We start from the raw sequence: 10,546 nt of genomic DNA, 5'->3' as shown, positions 1-10,546 counted from the left end.
ACAGAGTCATAGCGCGACGCTGAAAAAAATACAGCCGTTATTCTCCCTTTGCAAAGCTGTGAGTATGTGACTCCCGGCTCGTGGTTTTGAACAAGCCACGCGAGCACATGAAAGAAGAGCATTAAAGACAACCCCCGGTAAACTTTTTCTACTATGCCTTTTTTGGCATAGTTGGGGATTGGAGGCGTAGTAGAACTATGCCGGCTTAGTTATATGCGTGTGACCATAGCACAAGCTTAGTTTCCAAGGAAAATAACTGAAAAATAAGCCTCGTGTGATCACCGCTTACCATGTGGCATTAGCCCGCAAGCTTTATCCAAGGAGTCCGGAAAAAATTATGCGCTGTTGTTCAAGGGAAACAATGAACATATCTATGTGGGTTTTGCTTCAAGGGAAAGGTTTCCATTGAAGATTCCAGTGTGGAAGTTCTATCCTTCAAACTTCAAGGGAAGGTCTCCATTCAAGATTCCACTGTGGAAGTTCTATCCTTCAAACTTCAAGGGAAAGGTCTCCATTGAAATTCCACTGTGGAAGTTCTATCCTAGAGCTGATCTGAAGGCTGAGAACGTTGATTGAGTGGACTCAGTGGAGAGGACCTGTGCTTCATCCTCTCAGCTTCCATTACCAGCACTCTCTCAATGGCTGCCCCACAGCATTGCAAGCCACATGCACTTGCAGTGCCCTTGCCTTTCCAAGGCCACATACAACCCCTCTTGGATCTCTCCCTCAAGCTGGTCTCTGCAGGTTTCATGGTGACCTTCGCCAACACTTGCACAAATCACCAGCGGATGACCGAGAACGGTACAACTACAAAGGCAGCCTCCGAAGCAGGACCTGATCTTCTGCGTTTCGTCTCCTTGGAAGAAGAGTTCCCGATTGAGCGTGAGAATCCTCTTGCGACTCTGACGGAGATGTTCAAGCCACCAATGCGAGCTACAGTGGCACGTCTGCTGGCTCGGTTAAAGGAGGAGGAGCCCCCTGTGTCATTGCTTGTGTTCGATTTTCGACTCATGTATGTGTTGGACCTGGCCATTGCTAGCGGCATCCCCTCCGTCGGTCTCTGGACACAGAATGCAGCCCATTTCGCCTGCAACACCCTTTATTCGCAGAATTTACTCCAGCTCCCTGAAGGTATTGTTGGCCTTCTGCCTCTTCTATTGGATCTGTTTTTGTTCGTATTTTACTACACTCCTGTCTTTAAAGGAGGAGGAGGAAGGGGGGGTAGGGGGTGGGGGAGGAGCTGGGTAAAACACTACCAGGTTGCAGATGAGTCAGCAGGTTGCTGCCATGTGACATAGTGGAGGGGGCATGTAGTCCCTGTTGGCAGCATAGTGCAGAATTAAAATATACATGTTACTTGTGGATGAGCTTGCTGTTGGCAATTGTGGTAGTTGTTCTCAGCAAGACTTGTAGCCACTCTAGCTATGTTTGCTGCAAGATGAGCTCTACTCGAACGCAGCACATATTCCAGGTCTCTACTTGGCATGGGGGGGGTGGGGGGGGGGATCTCCCTGGCTGTAATCAAGCATCACGGACATAGCACATATTCCATGTCTCTACTTGGCATGGGGGATGGGGGGGGGGGGGGATCTCCCTGGCTGTAATCAAGCATCATGGTCCTGATTCACGTATCATTGACGGCCTGGACAACGAAGACCGCCAACGCCTAATCTCAGCCATGGATACCCTTTGCCAATTCATGTACTTCAATATTCACTGAACACTCACTGTGTGTAGGTCCTCATTGCGCCTATTGAAGGACCTTTTGTTTTGGAAGTGTCATTGAACCCCATTACTCGGGTGTTGTTGCACGAACATAATTTACAACAGTCGCTATACCTAAGACTGATTCGACTCTAGGGAGATTACCACCGCAGCGACTTTTTGCGAAGAAGAGAATTCTAATCTCCATTGTGATTATTAAGAAAGCTGATGCAAATAGAGATTAGTTGAGCGATAGGCCCAGGTACAAAACCGTGAGCTTTGATACCACTTGTTGGGAAGTGTGGAAGCGTGATCACCAATGGCTTAGCATTAGGCTATGGAGGATGGAGCTTTAGCTTAACCATGGTGTTAGGGTTAGGGTTAGAGAGATGGAGATTAGGGTTAGGCTATGCCAAGGGCAAGAGCATAAAGAGAAACGACATACCACAATGAATAAAACTCGAAGTGCAATGATTAATCAGAAAATAGCCTCTTAAGTAGGCTTAGTGCTTTACAATCATTAACTAGAGAGGTTGAATTTTCTTGCTATCATCATTTATCTCTTCCTAGGTGGGCAGAGGGCTTTCCCATATGGTGCCACAAGTTGGGCTTACCCTAACAAGCGGTGAGGCTGAAAACATAGTTAGTCTACAAGCAATATGATGGCCACCAAAGTGTAAGAACACCCATCGAGCACCTTGTCAGATGTAGTGGAATTGAGAGACTAGAGTGAATCAAGCAAGCACAGATTCAAAATCCTGATTGTAACATATATTAGTGAATGTGACTTTGCATTATTGATGGTCATCTTCTCAGAAATAATAGAGAGCTAGATGGAGAGAGAGAGAGAGAGAGAGAGAGAGAGAGAGAGAGAGAGAGAGAGATCTCAATGTAGATATGTAGGTCTATTCAAAGAGATGGAGATCTGCTGCTTGTTGAGGACTTGAATAAATTTGTGCCTTGCTTTGATTCGGCACCCATCTGCTTGTGTGGAGGAGGTAGAGAGGCAGCCACTTCTTTGGAATGCATATGTGACAGATTTAAAGATCCGTCAACTACGCGAGATGAGACACATGGTTGGGCTAGATGGGATGGTGGTCCGCCAGCAACATCTTTATGTCTTATGCTTCCTTGGTTGGTGTAGAGGTCATTGGTGCTACCTATAGGATCTGCAAAAGGGATTACTGTCTGTATTAAAGAGATTGATGAGGCTATTCCTGCTAACTTGCTAACTGGCATGGCTACATTTGGGAGATATGACTTTTTTACCTTCTCATCAGGGTTGGTGGGCAATCCGATTGTTGTGCAGCAAGGGATTGTGGTATTTGGCATTGCATAGACTGATCATCATGAAGCCTTTTTGAGTGGTGAGCTCTTTAGAGAGGTGCTCTTGTATTGACTGTACTAAGTACTTTCACTAGAGAGGAAGCACTGCTTTAGAGGTTGTGGATATGGCAAGGACTGCCTCTGCCTAAGTTGGATTAGGATCTGCCACCAGCCGTCGCTGCTCTTGGTTTCCAAAGGCTGCCCTACAGGAGGAGTTTTGCGCGCTGCCCAGCCTGCCCTCTAGGCTGCCGCTTTTCTCCTTCTCAGTCTGTTTCGCTACTGTCATGTCCTTCCTGCCCACATAGCCCGGCCAAGCTGCCCCTTTGCCCTCTTGGGTTGAGATCACTTGGAAGCCACTTGACCACTTGAAGGCCTCCCTAGTTCCCGCCTGCAGTGATCCTTGCAAGTGTAGGAGCCCTACACCGAGGTGTCTCTGTTGGTCCTCATGATGCTGAAACGGATCGGAAGAGCTGCTCTATGATTTGGTTGTTTGAATCATCTACTGGGATATCTTTTAGCTTTGTGGGTATTTGCTTTGTTGATTTATCTTGTTTGTTGTCTGGTTGGTTGTTTTTGCATGCTTTCTTGCTTGGTGTGTGCATGTATGTTTGGGTGGGTGGATTAGTATGCTTTATTTTTGTTCTCATGGAGTGGCTTCTGAGTGTGTGTATGTGTGTGTGTGTGTGTAGGAAGGTAAAGGTCAGTCTTTTTGGTTTGATTTTCTTTTGCTTTGTTGTTTGCGTCTTTGTTGTTTTTTGTTTTCTGTTTGGTTTGGTCTTGGTTTCTGCGTTGCTGCTCTGCTCTCTCTATGAGGTTCCTACAGCAGGATATCACTTGGCTGTTACGAGAGCCTTCTTCACTACCTTCTTAGAGTTCCCTACCTAGTTATGGATTTCAGGAGCCACCTTCGTCAATCGGATTGGTCTCTATCCTAGTTGACAGCTCCTTGTGCAGTGCTCTGCTTGTCATCTTGTGGTCCCCTCTTGTAATTGCTTGGTGATGTTAGTTGTTTCTTCTGTATCATCTTCATTATCGATTACTCACTCCCATCTGTTTTCCCCCTAGCGCTGTCATATGGTACCACTAATTGGGGGGCATTGTCCGAAATTCAGCTCATGTCATTGCAGCTGTTCCTGACTTCAAATCACCGCTGATGGCTTTTCAGATACTGCAACAAGGTCAGTAAATGGTTGGATTATTGGCCAGGCCCACGAGATCATCAGGGATTGTTCCTTGTTTCTTTGGATAGACCTTGAGTTTGTCGGTCAGGAGTTTGGAGTCCACAAAAGAATTGCTATTTGTATGGATACGATTGAGGTAGCGATCCTTGATGAGTGGCATGCCCCTGGCATGCTTTGATTCACAGAGGGATATGAAGATCCATGATGGCTGGTGGGGACATCTTGATAGTCCATAAAACTCATGTTATTGTAGTGCGGCGTGGTTCCATGGTTTTCACTGTTCAGCTTTTCGCGGCCTCAAGACAATACAGCCTGAGATATCAGGTTCAGAGCTTCCTTCCGGATCTCACTCTGCAGCCATCGTATTTCATCATTCATGTGGATGCTGGGCACATGGGGGTCTCCCTGTTGGCACTTGGGCCATGATTTAACTCGCCTTACAAATTGATGAGCGCTTGCGACATTGCTTTTGGGTTTGCTCATGATGTTGAGGTAAGTCACAATGGGAAATATTGTGAGAATTTGTCCAAAAGTTCTTGTGTTATATGCTTCTATGCCGAACTCGTTTGCATCATGGTTTTGTGACTTGGGGGTTATCGCTTTGAGTGCCACTCCTTCCTTGTACCATGGTCAGAACTATTGCACATTACGTAGCCAGTGGGATGCATCGGGCGATGATAAATTTCGAGCGATGCTACCTATGTGGTTGCAGCCATTGCCATTAAAAAGCTCTGCATTTTTAAGATCAACGGCGCCTGCTAGTGCCACGTAGGGCTCTAGCGCTCGAAATTTAACCGCAAATGGATGCATCAATTGGCTCTTCGAAGGCAAAGGAACTTGGAAGGAGTCGCACATTGGCCTTACGTATGGTGTAGGGAAAGGTCTTTTATTGATCTTTCCCGTAAAAACTGTGACACATTACGTAGCCAGTGGGATGCATCGGGCGATGATAAATTGCGAGCGATGCTGCCTATGTGGTTGCAGCCATTGCCATTAAAAAGTTCTGCATTTTTAAGATCAACGGCGCCTGCTAGTGCCACGTAGGGCACTAGTGCTCGAAATTTAACCGCAAATGGATGCATCAATCGGCTCTTCGAAGGCAAAGGAACTTGGAAGGAGTCGCACATTGGCCTTACGTATGGTGTAGGGAAAGGTCTTTTACTGATCTTTCCTCGTAAAAACTGTGGCCGCATGGCGACCTGCGGGGAGCCTAAAGCCATGGCGAAGCAAGGGGGCCAATGAGTGTTCCTTGACCACACTCAGACTGCACCCTCGAAAGCAATGATTGCGTGTTTGACTATGTCCACTGACAATATTAATTTCTTGTGCTGACTTGGCAGAGATCCAACAATCACAAGAGTAGATTACATAAAGTAATGTTGAGAAGATGGGCGGTGTAGATAACTACCATGGATCCTGGACCTTGACAAACCAGGAACATATTAATGGACACTATGCAAAGAAGGAAAACACAAAAGTAGAGTTGTTCCTATCCAACTATATTTTGGGTGAGGGCTCACCGATCGCCACCTATCCCCCCTCCTTTCTATGTCTGAAGGACGGGGCAAGTACACTGGCACAATCGCAATTTTTTTGGCTTTGGGCTCGCCATTTTTCCTTTAGTACTAAACGAGGTTGAGCTGTCATTTTTTGGGTGAGGGCTCACCGATTGCCATCTCTCTCTCTCTCTCTCTCTCTCTCTCTCTCTGGGAAGGATGGGTCACAGGCACTTGTTATTTGTAACAATGTGTGAAAGAAATTTACATCGAAGAGAAACGGATGTTTAATCTAACCATTACTCGAAATAGAGATTTGTACATGGTTGTTTGTGACTATATCAAAGAAGCAAGGTGCTTCTATGGCCTATATCTAAAATTTGAACAAGGTCTACTTTTCCATTTTATCAGTGTCATGTGTCAATAAAACATAAAAGAGCCCAACGTAGCTATACAATTTGGCAAGTCTTGTTTATGTTACACTATAGACAACAATCACTTTAATGGATCATATGAATCTTTAAAACTTCATTGAACATGGTTTGTGTCATTTGTAAACCTAATGTAGCTTACATTTTGCATGTTGGCAAATTTTTATGAAATTACAGATGATTCAACGCTTTTCACATGTGCTCGAGGTGTTCCTCCTCTCAAACGAACGGAGCTAACCAGTCTTATTATAGAGAATCTACCACCACCATTTCCAAGTGAGGAGTATGGAAGGTACCCATTTAGGCGTGTTCATGAATTGACATGCATTGTAATCAACACTTTTGAAGAATTAGAGCCCACAACATTGGATACTTTGGAAGAAATCTTAGGATTTCGTCCTCTTGCATTGGGCCCTTTGGTAAATGCCCCGACCTTCACCATTTCAAAAGGGATTGCAATAACAGGCTTGGACAACCATGTCGAATGGCTTCAAAATCATCCAAAGGATTCAGTGTTGTACATTGCTTTTGGAACAGTGGCGGATATGTCAGAGACACAACTTGAAGAGCTTGTGATAGGTTTAGAAGCGAGTGGCCAACCCTTCCTATGGGTGTTTCGTGCTAACTTTTGTGTCTATTCAAAGAAATACGCCTTCCATTCGCTCTCACAACGGCTTAAAAACCAAGGTTTATTGGTGCAATGGGCATCCCAACGAGATGTGCTTGCACACCCTTCAATTGGTGGCTTCCTCACACATTGTGGTTGGAATTCTACCATTGAAGGCATCACCATGGGCATTCCAATGCTAACATGGCCTCTTTTTGCTGATCAATATTTGAACCGGAGATTGGTAATAGAGCAATGGGGTGTTGGACTTGGCTTTCAAATTGATGAAGGAGATAGTGGATTAGTAAGGAGGTTAGAAGTGGAGCAAAAGGTGAGGATTATTATGCAAGGTGGGGAAGGGAAAGAGATGAGACAAAAGGCTAAAATTTTGAGGAGTTTAGCTCTAAAAGCTTATCAAAAAGGAGGCTCATCACATAAACATTTGATAGTCTCAAGGAACAAATTGGAGCTCGCATGCAAAGGAGTCGGCAATATTTCAACAATTGTGAATGAAGGTTTCAATTGAAACATCTTCAGGAATGTTATTCTTCTATGTGTATTACAATATTAGAAATATGCACATGCACTTGTGCTAGTGTTTGGAAAAACGGTGTAATGGTTTATAGCAAGTTTTCAATGTCTTAAATGATTACAAAAATGCTTGAAAAACTTCTCTCTCTCTCTCTCTCTCTCTCTCTATATCTATATATATATATATATATATATATATTATATATATATATATATATATATATATATGTATGTATGTATGTATGTATATATATATTCCAATGACATTATGAAAGAAATTGAGTAAGAAAGGTCACTTGCAATGGTTAGGTGTACTCTAGATAGATAGATAGATAGAGAGAGAGTACATTGGAATATATTAGAAATTGAGTAAGAAAGGTCACTTGCAATGGTTAGGTTTACTCGATGACATTTGTTTTAGTTGCGATCTATTGTTACCCTTTAAATTTTTGTTAACACTAGTTGGGTAACGAAAATCGACACTACAATGTTCTTTTAAGATTATTTTTAGAAGTCTAATATTCAAGAAGCATCGTCACTCGACACTGTGATATGTCAAATACATAGTTTCCTATGAAGAATATCATTGACAAAGGTTTAATTGACATCCATTTGTGTTTGTATACATAGCTCTTTGTACATTAGCAATGGACTCATGAATTGTTGTCTTGCAAATGCACTACTTTTTTAATGCGGATGGTGTGGCATGCACGGTTTTCTGACAAACAAGATCCATTTGACCGAGGCGAAAGATAAACATGTTGGTGTAGCCAAAGTTGGTATGCGTTAGGAAGTGGACAAAGCAATGCTATGGGTGCGGGTGCCTACATGTGCATGACAGAGGGCTAAAGCAGGTATGAAGACCCTGGGCAGGCAAATGATTGCGGAGATATATGCTCGTTGTGATTTCTCTGGCCAAAAAGGTTCCAAAATGGGCCAATTAAGTTGGCAAGGAAAGGTGTCTGAAGTGCTGAGATTGTGCCTTGGGATGTGATGTTTGAGATGCTCTAAGATTCGGTCTAGACGACTCCTCAAATGGAGCTACAGTGTGGAAGTTATGGCGTCTCAAAGATGGAATGGTTTGCAGAACCTTGATGGACAGGGCAGGTGCAAATTTATGGTCAGAGCTGGTGTGAGCGGATAAGTGTGAAGTGCTCGAGTTGGTGAGCATGCTGATCTTTATGGATTGTCAATCGGAGTTCGGACGGGCAAGTTATGGCCAGTTGAAGATTTGTCGGGGGCAAGTTGTGTGCCAAGTTGATCGCCTCAATGGACGTGCATTTTGGAGTCTTTTTGGCCGTGCCAATGTTCTAGAAGGGTGTGTGTACTATGTGGAATCACCAAGATTTGACGGCTCGTCAATCGAAGTCGCGGTGGCCGAGATATGCCAGTCGAAGTCGGATGTAGTTGGCGGTTGGATGTGGATAGGTGATTTTTACCTGTTTTGGCGGCCTCGGTTGGCGGACTTGGGAAAGTTGGAATGCAGAGGGAGTAGGGAGTTCTAAGTCGACGCAGAGGCCTTTCACCTTGATTTTGTGGCTCGATCAGTGGGTCTTGGAGCAGTAAATGGCAGGGCTTTGAAGCTATGGAGACGAGAAGGTTTTTTTTATGTGTCACTTGGGATTTTATGAGGGCTTTAGGAGCAATGCATCGTGACAATGCCATGTGGCGCACATAAACCCACATGTGGGTGCGAGCCGAAGCCGGATGGGGTATTTAAGCTAGGGCATGGCCCTGGTAGTGTGCAAGTTGAGAGAAGAGAGAGAGAGAGAGAGAGAGAGAGAGAGAGAGAGAGAGAGAGAGAGAGAGAGCTCCCAAGCTTGGCTACGGCGTGCCCTGTCGAGCGTTGTGCGTGGGCCGATGGCGGTGCCCTTGGACGGTATTACGCACATAAAAAAATTATCCATACGGAACGACGTTCAATACATACAGATAAGGACCGTACATTACGTATGGTACCACCTTGGGAAGAGTGAAGTTGAGAAGGTGTTTTGTGAGAAGATAGAGGTCCTGTGAATGCCTTGAGCTATAGAGAGGCCCTGTGTTATGTGTTGGGTGTGTTTCCTCATTCCCCCTATCCCCATCTTTTGGTGCGCCCACGGAGAAGCACGCTGATTGCTCCTTTTTGAAGTTAAAGTGATGGTCTTGGCGATGCCGAAGGTGCAGTTTTTGAAAAGCAGGTGTTGTTAAAGAGGATGTGTTCGGGTTTTTCAATTTTCACTGGGGTTGAAGATGTGGAAACCTGGCTCCAAGATTATGGTTTGTTTCTACCGGGGAGTAGTTTGTCAAGAGATGAAGGTGCGGTGCAAGTTTTCCCGCTCCTAGTTCGTGGTAAAGCGAAGAGATGGTACCATGGTCTGCGTGATGAAGAGAATACAAATTGGGAGGCCTTGGAAGCGACCTTTCGGAGCAGATTTGTGGCAGATGTGCAGCTGGATGAGGTGAAGAGAAAGCTAGACGAGTTGAAGCAAAGCTTGGAAGGTGATTTTCAAGCATTCGAATGGGAGTTCGAAGCCCTTTCGGGACGGATAATCAAGGTAACTATTGCAGAGAATGTCGGTTTTTTGAAGTTGAGCAAATCCATGGATTGTGTGCATGAGGAGGTTTGAGATAACGTGGAGATAGATGGGTCTGTGTCGTATGAAGAAGCGGTGACTTTAACAAGAGGATGGATGAAGAAGATTTTGAAGAAGCACCAAGTTAGGCGGGGTTTTTCGAGTCAGGTAGTGCTAAAGCAGGTTGATGTAGTGGAGATAAAGCCGAAGTTGGTACGAGGAACCGATGGTTATGTGGTTGCAAAGAGATAGAACGGTTTCTATGCCCAAGATGCCACTTAGCGAGGTTCCAATTGTGGAGGAAGTGTTGGTGGTTCCAAATCATGCAAAGGATGCACGACTAAGTCTAGGTATGGTTGGTCAAGCTTCATTGATGTGTGCTAGAGATCACAAGGTGAAGTTGGCAATTGAGGTCGAAGGTTTTAGATCTCGAGATGGAAGAGGAGGTAGAAACGAGTGATAACAGCTCTATGGATGCAGATATGACTTGGGAGACTGATTCATCCCAGTCAAGGCATGACGAATTTGATCTCTTTCATGTGTATAGAGATTTGGTAAATGTGTATAAGGAGCAAGGAGAAGTGCATGTCAATATGCTTGGTAACAGCCAAGTGGAGAATTCCAGGCCTACAAGTGAAGAGATGCATGTGAAAATGGTATGAGGTGGCATGCTGATGGTTATACTCATTAAGATTGCGGTGGAGTGTGCTACAAC

General features: G+C 44.7%; 1 pseudogene across 1 annotated transcript; it reads left to right on the top strand.

Annotated features, from left to right (window-relative positions):
- Window positions 1-356: 356 nt before the first annotated feature.
- Window positions 357-7,414, top strand: LOC147465564 (UDP-glycosyltransferase 85A1-like; annotated as a pseudogene). The gene is made up of 2 exons (XR_015189248.1): window positions 357-1,131; window positions 6,316-7,414. The product of XR_015189248.1 is annotated as a UDP-glycosyltransferase 85A1-like (transcript).
- The last annotated feature ends 3,132 nt before the right edge of the window (window positions 7,415-10,546 follow it).

Source organism: Adiantum capillus-veneris, chromosome 1, assembly GCF_014529385.1.
Source record: "Adiantum capillus-veneris isolate H3 chromosome 1, ASM1452938v2, whole genome shotgun sequence".
In the NCBI taxonomy this organism is placed as follows: Eukaryota; Viridiplantae; Streptophyta; class Polypodiopsida; order Polypodiales; family Pteridaceae; genus Adiantum; species Adiantum capillus-veneris.
Note: the sequence above shows the minus strand (reverse complement) of the source record. Positions and strands in the feature narration are given on the sequence as shown.